The sequence below is a fragment of the Capricornis sumatraensis genome, chromosome 15 (genome assembly GCF_032405125.1).
Source record: "Capricornis sumatraensis isolate serow.1 chromosome 15, serow.2, whole genome shotgun sequence".
Lineage (NCBI taxonomy): Eukaryota > Metazoa > Chordata > Mammalia > Artiodactyla > Bovidae > Capricornis > Capricornis sumatraensis.
Genome location: NC_091083.1, coordinates 72,890,543 through 72,905,743, shown reverse-complemented (window position 1 = coordinate 72,905,743; position 15,201 = coordinate 72,890,543). Strand labels below are relative to the sequence as shown.

At 46.4% G+C, this 15,201-nt stretch overlaps 1 non-coding gene across 1 annotated transcript; it reads right to left on the bottom strand.

Annotated features, from left to right (window-relative positions):
* Positions 1 to 14,009: 14,009 nt before the first annotated feature.
* On the bottom strand, positions 14,010 to 14,081 carry TRNAW-CCA (transfer RNA tryptophan (anticodon CCA)). Its single transcript has one exon. It is a non-coding gene; the product is annotated as a tRNA-Trp (tRNA).
* Between the last annotated feature and the right edge of the window lie 1,120 nt (positions 14,082 to 15,201).

The window sequence follows — 15,201 nt, the reverse complement described above, 5'->3', positions numbered from 1 at the left end:
TTTGGCTAGTGCACCTGAGGAACTGAACTTTAACTGTATCTAATTTAATTTAAAATTTAAAAAGCCACACACCGTTAGCGGCTTCCATAATGGACAGCACAGCTCCAGACCCGAGGAGATCTAGACGGCACCCTGGCTGCCCCCAGCCCATCATTTCCCCAGCACTGTGAGGGCAACATCACGACTGAGCTGACGTCTTAACATCTTGCCTCCCTCGAAGACAAGGAAGCATAAGGAACACAAGGAAGCTCCTTTGCTTACCCGGCTGTCACTCAAAAAGTCCTCTGCCAACACTTGCTGACTAGGTACGTGCTGGTGCCAAGTGCTTCACGTGCAGGATATAAAGGAGTCTTCTCGACAGCGCTGTGTAGTGGGTCACACTAATAGTCCCCTTTTATCATGAAGGAAATAGAGGCTCAACAAGGCTGACCAACTGTTAAGTCACACAGCTGGTATGCATTTGGGCCAGATATGGAGCCCAGGTATCTCTGCTCCAAACGTCCATACTCTCTTCTGCAGTGTGCTCAGAGGCCAGTTTAGCATGGATCTCCATGACAACTGATGACCTGATGACTCCAAAGGCGTTTTTCTTACCCTCTGTCTCAGTAGACATGGATTAAAATGCCAACTTGTTTATTTGGGACTTGGAAACAGTACAGGCAGCCAATAAAGGGTACATGATTCTACTGATCATAATGAATTCCCACAGCATGACTGAGGCTTAATTCTGCTGGGGGACTGTGAGACCATGCATGGAACACCACGGGATTATTCCACCCAGAGGGGAGGGAGCTGGGATATTTATCCAGCAACTCTCATGTGTCTTTGGTTGAGAGCTGTGGGGGTGTGGGTGGCATTTCTGACCTGCCATGATGGTGGAAATAGTAGACTCTATGCCCAGAGAAGGTCATCAGGCAAAGAAGCGGCAGTTGGCAGCAAAGCCAGAAGTTTGCCCACCCTTGCAAAGATCCTGGGTTCATCGTAAGCCCTGTTTCATCAGAAGACAGAGGCTGAGCTTTTCTTCTCTTGGTTCCGAGGTTCTGTGCCACCCTTTGAGATCCTGGGGTTGCCTCTTAAGGGGTCTAACCATTAACAGAGCAGATGGGTGCTTTGCTGATGATCTTTGAAAATTGGAATCTTTTTGCAGTTCAGAAAGGGAAGCTGGGAATCTTTGCATATGTATAAAGAAGGTGTTTTCTAAGAACCCTAATGGTGTAAATAAGGTTTAGGAGCATGTTTAAACCTACTTTGCAAGCTTTCCCAAGGTCTTTAGAAATGCTTATGTTGTTAGTTGCTCAGTTGTCCAACTCTTTTCAACTCTATGGACAGGAGCCCACCAGGCTCCTCTGTCCATGATATTATCCAGGCAAGAATACTGGAGTGGGTTGCCATGCTCTTCTCCAGGGCATCTTCCCAACCCAGGGATCGAACCCAGGTCTCCTGCACTGCAGGCAGATTCTTTACCATTTGAGCTACCCAGAAAGCCCTTTAGAAATGCTTATCAGCATACAAACAACTCATGGATTACAAATTATCCTTCTGTTTCATTAAAGCATGCCTCCTAACCACTGATCACAGGCAACCCTTGGCCTAGTTTAAATAACTATAAGCCCTTGAAAAAAGTGTGGGTTTTATGTATATTCAGTAATATAGTTTGACTCTAAAGCCAGCATGACCTCCTCATTCTGAATTCAAGTTGGAACTTAAATCCTTTTGGCCACATCATCTTCACTGTTAAATCACTGATATCTAGTTTTCTTCTTAGGTTATAACGGAGTCAGAAGCTATAGTGAAGGCTCACTAGACGTTTCATTTCTTACTTCTTGCTGTTCTCTATTTGGAAGTTAACATTTATTTAGCCTCTCTTAAGTGCTTGACTCTGGATTAGCCCATTTCATCCTTGCTGCAACCCTGCAAGGGAGTATTCACACTGCCATTTTGCCTTGAGGTCAAACTCCTTTCCTTTCTGGGAAAATGGGTGGCAAGTAAGTGAGACACAGAATGACAAGTATCATGTGATATTGCTTATATGTGGAATCTAAAAAAAAGGGTATTGATGAACTTAGCTACAAAACAGAAACAGAGTTACATGTGTAGAAAACAAATTCATGGTTAGCAGGGGACAAGAGGTGGAGGAGGGATGAATTGGGAGATTGGGGTGGACATATACACACTGCTGCTGCTGCTGCTGCGTCGCTTCAGTTGTGTCCAACTCTGTGCGACCCCATAGACGGCAGCCCACCAGGCTCCCCCGTCCCTGGGATTCTCCAGGCAAGAACACTGGAGTGGGTTGCCATTTCCTTCTCCCAGGCATGAAAGTGAAAAGTGAAAGTGAAGTCGCTCAGTCGTGTCTGATTCTTAGTGATCCCATGGACTGCAGCCCACCAGGCTCCTCGGTCCATGGGATTTTCCAGGCAAGAGTACTGTAGTGGGGTGCCATCGCCTTCTCCAACATATACACATTACTGTATATAAAATGGAGAACTAATAAGCTACTGTGGGCTTCTCTGGTGGCTCAGATGGTGAAGAATCTGCCTGCAGTGCGGGAGACTTGGTTTTGATCCCTGGGTCGGGTAGATCCTCTGGAGAAGGGAATGGCTACCCACTCCAGTATTCTTGCCTGGAGATTCCATAGACAGAGGAGCCTGGCAGGCTACAGTCCGTGGGGTCGCAAAGAGTTGGACACAACTAAGTGACTAACAAGGAAGGAAGAACCTACTGTGTAGCACAGCGAGCTCAACTCTGTACTTTGTAACGGCCTCTATGGGAAAAGAATCCAAACAAATGTGGATATATATATATGTATAACTGATTCACCTTGCTGTACATCGGAAACTGACACAACATTGTAAATCAACCATACTCCAATAAAAATTAAAATACATTATTTATGTTAAAAAAAAAAAAGATTTCAGGGAATGGCCACTGGGTGAAGTGTGCCTGGTAACGGGGAGTTAGACCAGTGATTCTCAACAATGAGTCACCTGGGCAGGTTTTGAGAAATACTGCTGTCCAGGCTGCACCCACACCAATGGAGTCAGCATGTCTGGGAGTGGATCCTGGCTTTCCAAAGCTCCCCAGGTGGAGACTCGGCTGACAGCCACAGCATGAGCAAGCACAAGGCCACTCTCCCAAAGCTGAGTCCTGATGGCCTGTGTACTGGGAGTGACATGAACACCAGAGCATGTGGACCTCAGTTCGAAACTTGACTCTGCTCCATATGAGCTGTGATTTTGGATGAGATATCTTATCACTGGGAATCCCTGTTTTGAACTGATGATGATAATATTCATCATAATAATTTAAAAGACTTGTAGGGTTATTCTGAGGATTTAAAAAATGTTTCTTTATTTGATTGCATTGGGTCTTGGTTGTGGCATGCAGGATCTTTCGTTGGGCCATGTGGGATGTAGTTCCCCAACCGGGGATTCAGCTGGGCCCCCTGCATTGGGAATCGAGTCTAAGCCACTGGGCTAACAGCTGTTGTCCTGTTGCTCAGTGGTGTCCAACTCTTTTTGACCCATGAACTGCAGCATGCCAGGCTTCTCTGTTCTTCACTGTCTCCTACAGTTTGCTCAGTCTCATGTCCATTGAGTCAGTGATGCCATCCAACCATCTCATCCCAGGTCACCCCCTTCCCCTATTAGCCTCAATCTTTCCCAGCACCAGGGTCTTTTCCAATGTCTGGCACCTGTTTGGCATCAGGTGGCCAAAGTATTGGAGCTTCAGCTTCAGCATCAGTCCTTCCAATGAATATTCATGACTGATTTCCTTTAGGATTGACTGGTTTGATCTCCTTGCTGTCCAAGGGACTCTCAGGAGTCTTCTTCAGCACCACAACTCTTCGGCACTCAGCCTTCTTTATGGTCCAACTCTCACATCCGCACACGACTACTGGAAAACCAAAGCTTTGACTATATGGGCTTTTGTTGTCAAAGTGGATATCTCTGCTTTGTAATGTCTCTGTCTAGGTTTGTTGTAGCTTTTCTTCCAAGGAGCAAGCATCTTTTAATTTCATGGCTGCAGTTACCATCCTCAGTGATTTTGGAGACCAAGAGAATAAAGTCTGCCACTGTTCACTGTTTTTACCCCCTCGGCCGCTTTCTGTTTGCCATGAAGGGATGGGACTGGATGCAAAAGTCCCCATTCTGAGGATTTAATGGGACACTCAGACACTCATGATGCTTAAGAAGGAGCAACAATGTCACCAACCTCTTCCAGCCTTGCCCACAGTGACCGGGTCCTCACCCCGCCTGAAGCCTGTGGCTGACCCCAAGTTCCAGTGCTGGCCACCTCTCTGGAGGCTGCCCCCTTGACCGATGCCCTCAATGTGCTCAGCCGTGCCCATCTTCTCCTGAGGAGGATGGTATCGACATTTCAAAACAGTTTAATTATTCTGCGGCTGCCTGGCTATTAGCTGCGACAAGAGAGCTCAGGGCTATTTTTCAGCATTAATTTTCCATTTGAAATGAATTCCTTTTGGTTACACTTTTTAAATGTTTCTTTTAATTAGACGCAATTACTTCAGAAGAATTGCTTTTATTCCTCAGCCTGAGATCCCAGTGATAAAGTCGCTATCTGGCCCCACCGAACGGCCGGGATGGCTCATTTAGCTGCTGCACTAAAGTATATTGGACTAGGAAATTATACAGCGAATCAACTATTAATTCCTTTTATGATCGCTCCCTCTAACATCTTGAATGAGATCTTCAGGGGGAAATTTAGTCACAATAGGGATCATTGTTCTCCACTTCCAGCCGCAGGCCCAGGCTTTGGCGGGGTGGGGGGCGGTTGGCAGCTGGGGGCTGCCCTGGTGCTGGGTCTGACACAGGAGGCAGGCTGGCGCAGGGACTCCTGGCTGTCCTGGGCTTGGGGGCTGGGAATGGTGCAGCCAAACACCTTGGCCAGGCTGGAGGGTAGGCCCTTAAGCTCTGGGCATGAGATGGGGGGCTGCGGCTTTGCAAAGGGAGAATGCAGGCAACTGACTCAAGTTGAAGGTTGCCGATTTTGGCAATTTCTTTGGTGGTTCGGTGAACTGGGCGTCAGTAGGTGGCGCTCTTGCCTCTGTGTTGGTCATTTCTGCCTGGACTAAAGGGAGGCCCCGGAAGAGCTTCCGCAGCCAGACTCCGAAGTAGCCTTTCTTTAGAGGCTTCAGTCCCATCCACTCTTAGCAGATGGGGAAACTGAGGCACAGAAGGCTGCCCAGCCACAGACAGAGGCTGAACCTGATCACTTGAGCTTGCCCAGGTCTCTGAACAGGAACCGCTGGGATTTTCTTGGCTTGGAAAGCCACCCCTCCAATACGGCTGGCTGACGGCTTCTCCTCGAGGGGTTTTGTAGGTGAAGTTCATAGTTCTACTCAACAAGGGCTGCTTTGCCACCGTGCACCAGAAATGCTGGATTCCAGGAGCACCGGATGGGGAAGGGGTGGGCAGGACCTGGGGACGTTCCTTGGCATTGGAAACCGCAGGGCTCCAGGAGAGGGGCAGTGACCTCAGGAGTGTCATTGCCGCCTCTGCAAATCCTGTTGGGCCAGCCGCTCTAAACCAGGCTTTGGAGGGATGTGACCAAGGAAACATAGCTCTGACTTCTTGGAAACATTTACTCAAAATCACATCATGGGATTTACCCGGTGGTCCAGTGTTAAAGAATCCTCCTGCCGATGCAGGGGCCACAGGTTGGATCCCTGGTCTGGGGAGATTCCGCATGCCTTGGGGCAACCACGCTCGTGCCCCCTAGAGCCTGTGCTCTACAATAAGAGAAGCCACAGTGGTGAGAACCCCGTGAGGTGCAGTGAAGAGTAGCCCCTGCTTGCCGCAGCTAGGGAAAGCCTGCACACAGCAATAAAGACCCAGCCCAGCCTGAATCACAGCATGATGAATGTGTGGGATTTCTTTTAGAGGAGCTGGGCTTTGAAGGATGGCTAGGAGTTTGCAGAGGAAAGGCATTCTGGGTAGAGGGCGCTGGCGTGGAGGGGCGAGAGCAGGAAGGTGAGGGGGAGTGCAGGGGGTGGCAGGAGGTCTACATGCAACTGCCCACCTAGGCCTTCTGTTCCATGCCTGAGCATGCGGACTTCGTCCGGAGGGCAGTGGGGGGCCATGGAAGGCTTTTAGCAGAGAGGAGAGACCTAGTCAGATATTTTTGACAGGTTGTGTGGGCTGCTCTGTGGAGGATTCGAGACAATAAGCTGGGAAACCTTCTGGGAGCCTCACTCCACCGTCCAGAGGAGAGAGGAAAACACGGCCTGAATAAAGACAGGGACAGACGGTCAAAAAGGCAGGCACAGGTGGGGCTTTGAGCAAGGCTGCCTCATAACTTCCATGGACCCTGGACACTTCTGCCTTTTTGGTCTGCTCTAACAGAATAGATTTTTGGGTGGATTCCTAAAAATTTCATTTGTTTCTGATGAGAGAAAAAGGTGGCTCAAACGGTAAAGCGTATGCCTGCAATGCAGGGGACCTGGGTTCGATTCCTGGGTCGGGAAGATCCCCTGGAGAAGGAAATGGCAATCCACTCCAGCACTCTTGCCTGGAAAATCGCATGGATGGAGGAGCCTGATAGGCGACAGACCATGGGGTCGCAAAGAGTTGGACACGACTGAGGGACTTCAATTTCACTTTTCACTTCCCTAAAAATTTCATTTGTTTCTGATGAGTGAAAAAGTAAAACATTTTGGTCTACTCTTTTTTTGTTTTAAACTTTTTATCTTGTATTGGGGCATAGCTGATTAACAATGTGAACAAGAAAGGGGCTTAGTCACACATGTATATACATGTATCCATTCTCCTCCAAACCTCGCTCCCATTCAGGCTGAATTTTGATCTACTCTCTTTTTTTGGTTGTGCTGTGTGGCCTGCAGGATCTTAGTTCCCTGACCAGGGATCAAACCCATGCCCTCTACACTGGAAGTGCAGAGTCTCAACCACTGGACCTTCAGGGAAATCCCTGGCCTCTTAAAGTTAATTTTCTTTTCTGATTTTAAAAGAAATGTAAACTATTGTATATACATACAGTGGATACTAGAGAGAAGGAAATTCTGCAATATGCAACAAGGTGGAAAAACTCTGGGGTCATTTTGTCCAGTGAAATAAACTAGTGATAGGAAGACAAGTAGTTAATGATACCTCTTATAGGAGGTAACTAAAATGATCAGATTCGTGGAATCAGTGGTTGCCAGGGGCTGGGGGCAAGGGGGAAATGAGAGTTACTCATCAACAGGTATAAAGTTCCAGGTGAGTACACTGTAAATTTACACAATGTTGTGTGTCCAATGTAATTTAATAAAAAATGTTTTAGTTAAGTAAGATGAATAAGGTCTGGAGATCTGTTGTATACGTTATACTGATAGTGGACAGTAATGTATCGTACACTCAAAAATGTGCAGAGGGTAAATCAACTGATGGTGTGGGGTCTTCTTACTACAGCAAGAGAAGATGAAAAGAGGTTAAAATATTGTTGGGTGTAAAACACCGTTGGCCTCAGGCACGTGCTTCTGAGCCTGATGGCGAGGTCAGTACTGGTTTTGAGGGAGAGCAGAGAGAATGGGGAACTTGGGTCTCCTGCTCTGTGGTTGAGGGAGACTATGGGACCCTTCCCCTCCTCTAATTCCTTCAGCTCGCTGCACTCCCCACCCCCACCACCTCGGAACCCTGGAGGATGAAAGTGATGGCAGTGATGAACACTTACTGAGGACTTTCTATGTCCAAAGCATTTTATGGGCTGTTTTGTTTACTGCTCCCTAAGATCCCCTGGAATCTTTGAGGAGAGAATGGCTACCTCCTCCAGTATTCTTGCTTGGAGAATTCCATGGACTGAGGAGCCTGGTGGGCTCTAGTCCACGGGGTGCAAAGAGTTGGACACAACTGAATGACTAACACACACACACACACAACGATTCTTCGAAGGGCTTCCCAGGTTGCACCAGTGGTGAAAAACCTGTCTGCCAATTTAAGAGACATAAGGGATGTGGGTTTGACCCCTGGGTAGGGAAGATCCTCTGGAGGAGGGCATGACAACCCATTTCAGTATTCTTGCCTGAGAAATTCCATGGGCAGAGGAGCCTGGCGGGCTATGGTCCATGGGGTCGCAAAAGAGTTGGATGCCACTGAAGTGACTGAGCATCCACGCACGCACAGGGCTTCTTGGATGGCTCAGTGGTAAAGAATCCACCTACAATGCAGGAGTCACAGGAGCTGCAGGTTCCATTTCTGGGTTGGGAAGATCCCCTGGAGGAGGTCGCGGCAACCCACTCCAGTATTCTTGCCTGGAGAATCCTCTGGACAGAGGAGCCTGGCAGGCTGCAGTCCATGGGGTCGCAGAGTCGGACACAACGGAAGTGACTGAGGACACACGCAAGGGTCGTCCTGAAGTTTAAGCAAGATCATTAATGTAAACTGTAGTTCTTGGCACATAGTAAGGTCTGATGAGTAGAAGCTAAATATTTTTATTTGTAGGGAATTAAAAAAAAGACAAATCAGAGTGAGCAGGAACCTGAGGAATCCTGTTCCCCAAGATGTGCCACATTTACACATGGAAAACACAGTAGCTAATATAAATTTGTCTCGTTGAAACAAAGAATTGTATCAGCACAGTTGGCTGGTCATACTCTGAAAAACCTCTGGGGCAAGAAACCCTGGGTAGCAGCATTTCAGATAAGGTCTCAGTGCTGCCTACACAGCTGTATCACCTGAAGGAATTAAAAAAAATTACTGATGTTTGGGCCCTGCCCATAGAGATTCTTTCTGTTTTAATGTGTCTGGAGTGGGGCCTGGGCATTGTACCTAAAAGCTCCCCTGCTGATTCTAATGGGCTGAGAACCACTGCCCTGTGTAGTCATAGATCTGCTTAATGTCTGTCTGTCCCAAAGGGCTGGAGGCTTCCCCACAGCAGGGACTGTAAATATTTGTTGAATCGGAAATGGATGAATGAAGGAGGCTGTTGTAGGCAAGGCTTCTCCAAGGCACTGGGGAGGAACAACAGCCTGGCCTGCCTTCGACCCTGACTGATGCGAGCTGGCCTCTCTGGTGGAGGAGCACACATGGTTAGCTGGTAGAAAATCAGTCAACCCAGGCTATAAACATGGGTCGAGGGCGCAGTGCTGGAGAGGGGCCTTGAATGCTGGGAGAGGAGTCTGCACTTCATCTGCTGATCACCTCTCCTGGAATCAGTACTTGGTTCCTGCCTATCCTCTCGTAGTGCTCAGCTTCAGGGTGGAGAAGTCTCAGGGGCAGATTCTCCTACTAATGCCTGCCCTGTAGTCCATGGAAGCCAGAGCCCCAGAGGAAATTCCTGTGCTCCACCCAGATGCCCAAGAACATATGGGCCTTGGAAATTATCATCAGAGGAAGCCATCGTCTTCATTAATTGATTAATGTAATTAAAGAAAGATAAGTACATCGATACCGACCACATTAGAGTTAATTTGTACAGGCAGTTAGCTGTGCTCCCTCTTTCATGCTAACTGCCTTAGACGTGTGCTTGTGCCCTGGGGGGCATTAATGGGTGCTAGGTTTAAACCTGGCCCCTGCGGGCTTTCTCTTGGGCACCTCAGTGTCTGAAAGGAGCACTGGAGCCCCCAGATGTGGATTGGATACAAGCTGGGTGACCTTGGGAGACGGGTCTCCTCTCTTCTGTGGCCCTCAGTTCTCTTGTCTGTCTAATGGGGATAATTACACTGATCTCAACGTGGAAATGTATGTGCGAAGTCCGGGGGAGAGTGGAACGCCCTCTTCCTTCCTGCGTCCTTCCAACGACACCCCTCTTTTCAGGCCTGAGGGCCAGCCCTGGGCATAGTTCTGCTCTGGATTCTAAGCTTAAGATGCTCCTGTAAGGTCTCTGGGGACTTTGTGGGTCTGGTTCTCAGCCCACTCTCCCCCTTTCGACCCTGTCTCCAACCTCACTCACCCTGGGGGCTGCCTCTCAGGTTTTCTGCTTCTCTCTCCCTCTGGGCTAAGGCACACATCCCCAGGGAAACCTTCTGTTTCTCTCTCCAGCCCCCTGTCACTCTCTCTCTCTCTGGAGTATTCCCACATCAGGATATGGCACCTCCATCACTCAGGGGCTCAAGCTGGGAATTTTTTTTAACAGTTTTGTTGAGGTTTACTTGTTATGCAATTAACTGCTCTTGTTTAAAGTATATAATTTGAAAAGATTTCACATACGTGTACGTCTGGAGAACTAACATTACACTCAAGATAATGAGCATATCTGTGGCTCCCCAAAGTTTCCTCATGTCCCTTGGCAATCCACGTTCCCGTCTTCCTAAATCTCTCCTCCCTCCCATCCTCAGGCAATCGCTAATCTGTTTTCCGTCCCTGCAGATTCCTTTGCTTTTCTAGAATTTTATACAAATGAAATCATACAGTATGCATTTTTTTCTGACTTCTTTCACTCCGCATATCTTTTTTGAAATTCACCCCTGTTGTTGCTTGTGTTAACAGTTCATTTCTTTTTATCATTTATCGGTGGACGAGTATTCCACTGCATACCATGAATGTGCCACGAATTTTACGTTTCTACCTGTTGATGGACCCTTGGTTGATTTCCAGTTTTTGGCTATTAGTGCTAACGCTGCTATGTACATTCCTGTGCATGTGTTTGCATGGGCATATGCTTTTGTTCCTCTTGGGTAAACACCTAGGAGTGAAGTATCTGGATCACATGTTGGTGTATGTTTACCTTTTTAAGAAAATGCTAAAATTTTTCTAGCGTAGCAGTGCCATTTCACACCAGCATCGTGTGAGAGTTCTAGTTGCTCCAAATTCTCGCCCTTATCTGATGTGGTCAGTCTTTTAAATTTTAGCTATGCTGACAGAAGTACAGTGAAATCTTATCTCGGTTTTAATTTGCATTCCCCTCGTGAATAATGATTTTGGGCATTTTTTTTTTTTCATGTGTTTATTTGCCATCCAGAAATCTTCTTTGGTCAAGTGTTTGATCACAGTGTTTACCAATTAGAAGAGTTAGGTTGGACTTCCCTGGCGGTCCAGAGGTTAAGAATCTGCCTGCCAATGCGGGAGACACGGATTGGATCCCTGGTCCAGGAAGATTCTACGTGCCTTGGAGCAACTAAGCCCGTGAGCCACGGCTATCGAGCCTGTTCTCTAGAGCCTGTGAGATGTAACCACTGAAGCCCAAGCACCCTAGATCCTGTGCTCTGCACCAAGAGAAGCCACTGCAATGAGAAGCCTGCTCACTGCAACTAGAGAGTTGCCCCCACTTTCTGCAATTAGAGAAAGCCTGAAGGCAGCAACCAAGACCCAACGCAGCCCCTCAAAAATTTTAAATAAATACAAAGAACTTTAAAAAAAAGGTCACTGATTTTCTTACTATTGAATTTTGGTAGTTTTATATACTGGAAATACAAATCCTTTAAGCAGAAATGTTATTTGCAAATAATTTCCTGAGTCTGTGGCTTGTCTTTTCTTCCTCTTAACACTATTTTTCAAAGAACATCTTTCATGCTTTTTGTGGCGTGTATAAGGAATCTTTGACTTACTTGAAGTTACACAGATTTCCTTTTGCTATGGTTTTCTGAAGTTTTATAGTTTTAGGTTTTATATTTAGTTCTCTGAACTTTTCTTTGGTTAACAGCATGATGGAAATAAAATTCATGCACCCTACAATTCACCCATTTCAAGTATATGACTTGGTGGTTTTTAGTATTTAGTTTTTAGAGTTGTACCATCACCACCACTCTCTAATTCCAGAACATTCTCATCATCCCCCAAAGGTACCTCACATACATTAACAGTCACTTCCTATTCCTCTCATCCCCTAAGCCTGGAAACCATTACTATCATCTCCTTTCTGTCTCCATGGATTTGCCCCTTCCAGATATTTCATAGCAATGGAATTGTACATGACTAGCTTCTTTCACTTAGTGTAATGTTTGCAAGGATATTCATGTTGTAGCACATATCAATACGTCATTCTTTTTTATTGCTGAGTTATATTCCATTGCATATATTGAAATGGATTGTATACATGATGTATAATAGTCAATGTAAATATTTTTTTTATCCACTTACCAGTTGGTAGACATTAGTGTTGCTTCCAAGTTTTAGCCATTAAGGATGGTACCAGTATAAACATTTGCATACAAGTTGTTATGAGAACTTATTGCTGGGTCACATATTAATTCTATGTTTAACTTTTTGAGGAACTCCCAAACTGTTTTCTGAAGATGCTTCGCCAGCAATGTGTGCCGTGCTCAGGGCCTGTAATAGAACAAATCTTCTACCAGGAATCGAACCCAGTCCCCCTGCGCTGGGAGGGCAGAGTCTTAGCCTCTGGACCACCAGCGAAGTCCCTAGCATAATAATGTACTGAAGTGAAATTGTGGGGGGTGCTACAAACTTTTCTTTCTTTTGGCTGTTTCCCCACAAAGGATTGAACCTGAGCCCTCTGCAGTGGAAGGGCAGAGTCTTAACCACTGGACCACCAGGGAAATCCTCACAAACCAAACTGTAAACAAGGTAAAAGAGAGTAGCAAGCCTCCTTTCCAATGTGTTCCCAGCTCCAGAGCCCCTTTTTTCTCTATGGAACCAAATATTGCAAAAATTGTCATCCTTTTGGAAGGATCCTCTGCGTATATCAGTGAGGATGTGTATGTGTCTATATCCTTAAAAAACCCTCATGGAGAGCAGCATTCTAATCACACTGTTCAGCGTTTTGTTTTTTTTTTCACTTAACAATATATCTTGGAGATTGTTTCATATCCATCCATAAAGAGCTGCCTCATTCTTTTTTAACAGCCATAAAGATTTCTATTGTATGGATGTACGGCAATTTGTTTAAGCAGTCCCTTGTTGATGGACATTCAGGCTGTCTCCAATCTTCTGTTATTATAAACCGTGCTGCAGTGAATAGCCTTGTACATCCAACTTTGCATACATATATGCAAGTATGTCTGTGAAATATATTCTAGAGCAGTAGGATTTATGGGTCAATGGGTACGTGCCTCAAACAGCTTGATACAATCTTGAATTGCCACCCACGGAGACTGTGCCAGTTTATACTCTCACCAGCCTTTGAGAGCGATGACTTCTCCACACTCTGGCCAGTTCAGTGTGTGATCAAACATTTTGATCTTTATCCATCTGCTAGGTAAAAATATGGTATCTCTTTGCGATTTTCATTTGAATTTCCTTAAAAAAATTTTTTAAATCATGAAATTATGATAACACATTTACAGGGGGCTTGGAAAATGCAGAATAAAGTTACATATAGTTCCACTGTAGGTGGCACTTATTTTTTAAGTGGACAAATTAAGATTCTTAGTTGGAGTTTCAATATCAAACTCTCAAACATTAATTGAATGAATAGACAGAAAAATAGAACCTGAAAAGCACTGTGAACCAGTTCAACATAATTAAGATTTATACAGTTTTCACACGACAGCAGGATACAAATTCTATTCAAGTTCCCATAGACTGTAAACCAGGAGACAGTAGAACATATGCAGGGCTCATACCCTTTTGATTAAGACTAATGTTGAACATCTTTTTGTGTGCTCAACATGGGGATCGAACTCACGCCCCCTACACTGGAAGCTTGGACTCTTATTCACTGGACCGCTAGAGAAGTCCCTCTTTTTGTATGTTTTGAGGCTGTGTTTCCTAATTGTTCATATCCTTTGCCGATTTTTTTTTATTGGATCGTTGGCCTTCTTTCTTATTAAATTGTTAGGATATTAGTATAATGGTGTAACTCTTGCCTGTTGGTCAATTTCCTCCAGCCTCTGACCCATCACAATGGTTGCAGTGTGTACATACAGATGTATTTCTTGGCTGAGTGGAGGAGGTGGAGGTTTGGACAACGGAGATTCTTCTTTTGTGAAGACCTGACTGGTGTCATGGAGCAGTTCTACTCCTCTACGAAGGTGAAGTCGCTCAGTCGTGTCCGACTCTTTGCGACCCCATGGACTGTAGCCTACCAGGCTTCCCCGTCCATGGGATTCTCCAGGCAAGAATACTGGAGTGGGTTACCATTTCCTTTTCCAGGGGATCTTCCCAACCCAGGGATCGAACCCAGGTCTCCTGCATTGGAGGCAGACGCTTTAACCTCTGAGCCACCAGGGAAGCCCTCTACTCCTCTATAGCAGAGGAGCAAATGCCTCTGACTGCGGCAGAGACCCTCTCTCTGCTCCTCTGCAGTTCTCGCTTCCTTTCTCCCTGGTTCAACTCCGTGCTTCCCCCACCTCCCCACGCCCCAGGAGTTCTCCTTGCTCAGCTTCCCCTTTCCTAATATTAGCACAGGCACAGCCCGGCCCCCCTGTCACAGGCAGTGATTATATAGCAAATTAACCACAAGCTGTTCGGTCCTCGTCCGGTGGCAGTTGGGGAGATGCTACTCTGAGTAATGACTTGTGTAGTCGATGCTCTCATCTGTAATTTGCGTGTGCAATAAACGCAGAAATAAAAACCCGATCCATATGAAAAAGGGACCAAGTAGAAGGAGCAGGGGTGGGGGAAGAAATCATGAATTTTGTGGACTGCAGCTTACAGTCTGGCTTCGATTTCCTCTTGAGTAATGCAGTCACTGCTGACATGTGATTGATGGCTGTGTTTGCCTAAAAGATGGAGACAGGCAGAGCGAGAGTCAGGGAGCAGGGCTTGACTCCTGATGCCTCAAAGTGTGTCTTTGAGAGTGGGACAGTTATTCTCTAAGCCTCAGTCTCCTCATCTATAAAATGGGGACAATCATAATGTTAATAGTGATCGCCAATCAGGTGTTAAACCTGGATTTCAGAACATGGTAAATCCATGCTGCTGCTGCTGCTGCTAAGTCGCTTCAGTCGTGCCTGACTCTGTGCAACCCCATAGACGGCAGCCCCCATCCCTGGGATTCTCCAGGCAAGAACGCTGGAGTGGGCTGCCATTTCCTTCTCCAATGCATGCATGCATGCTAAGTTGCTTCAGTTTTGTCTGATGCTGTGCGACCCTATGGTAAATCCATAGTTACTATTAATTTTATTCCCTCCCTTCCTCTCTTCCTTCCATTATAGTAAGTAGGGGGCTTTAAAATGAAGGCTTCCCTGGTGGCTCAGAGGTTAAAGCATCTGTCTGCAGTGCGGGAGACCTGGGTTTGATCCCTGGGTGGGGAAGATGCCCTGGAGAAGGAAATGACAACCCACTCCAGTATTCTTGCCTGGAGAATCCCATGGATGGAGGAGCCTGGTGGGCTACAGTCCATGGGGTC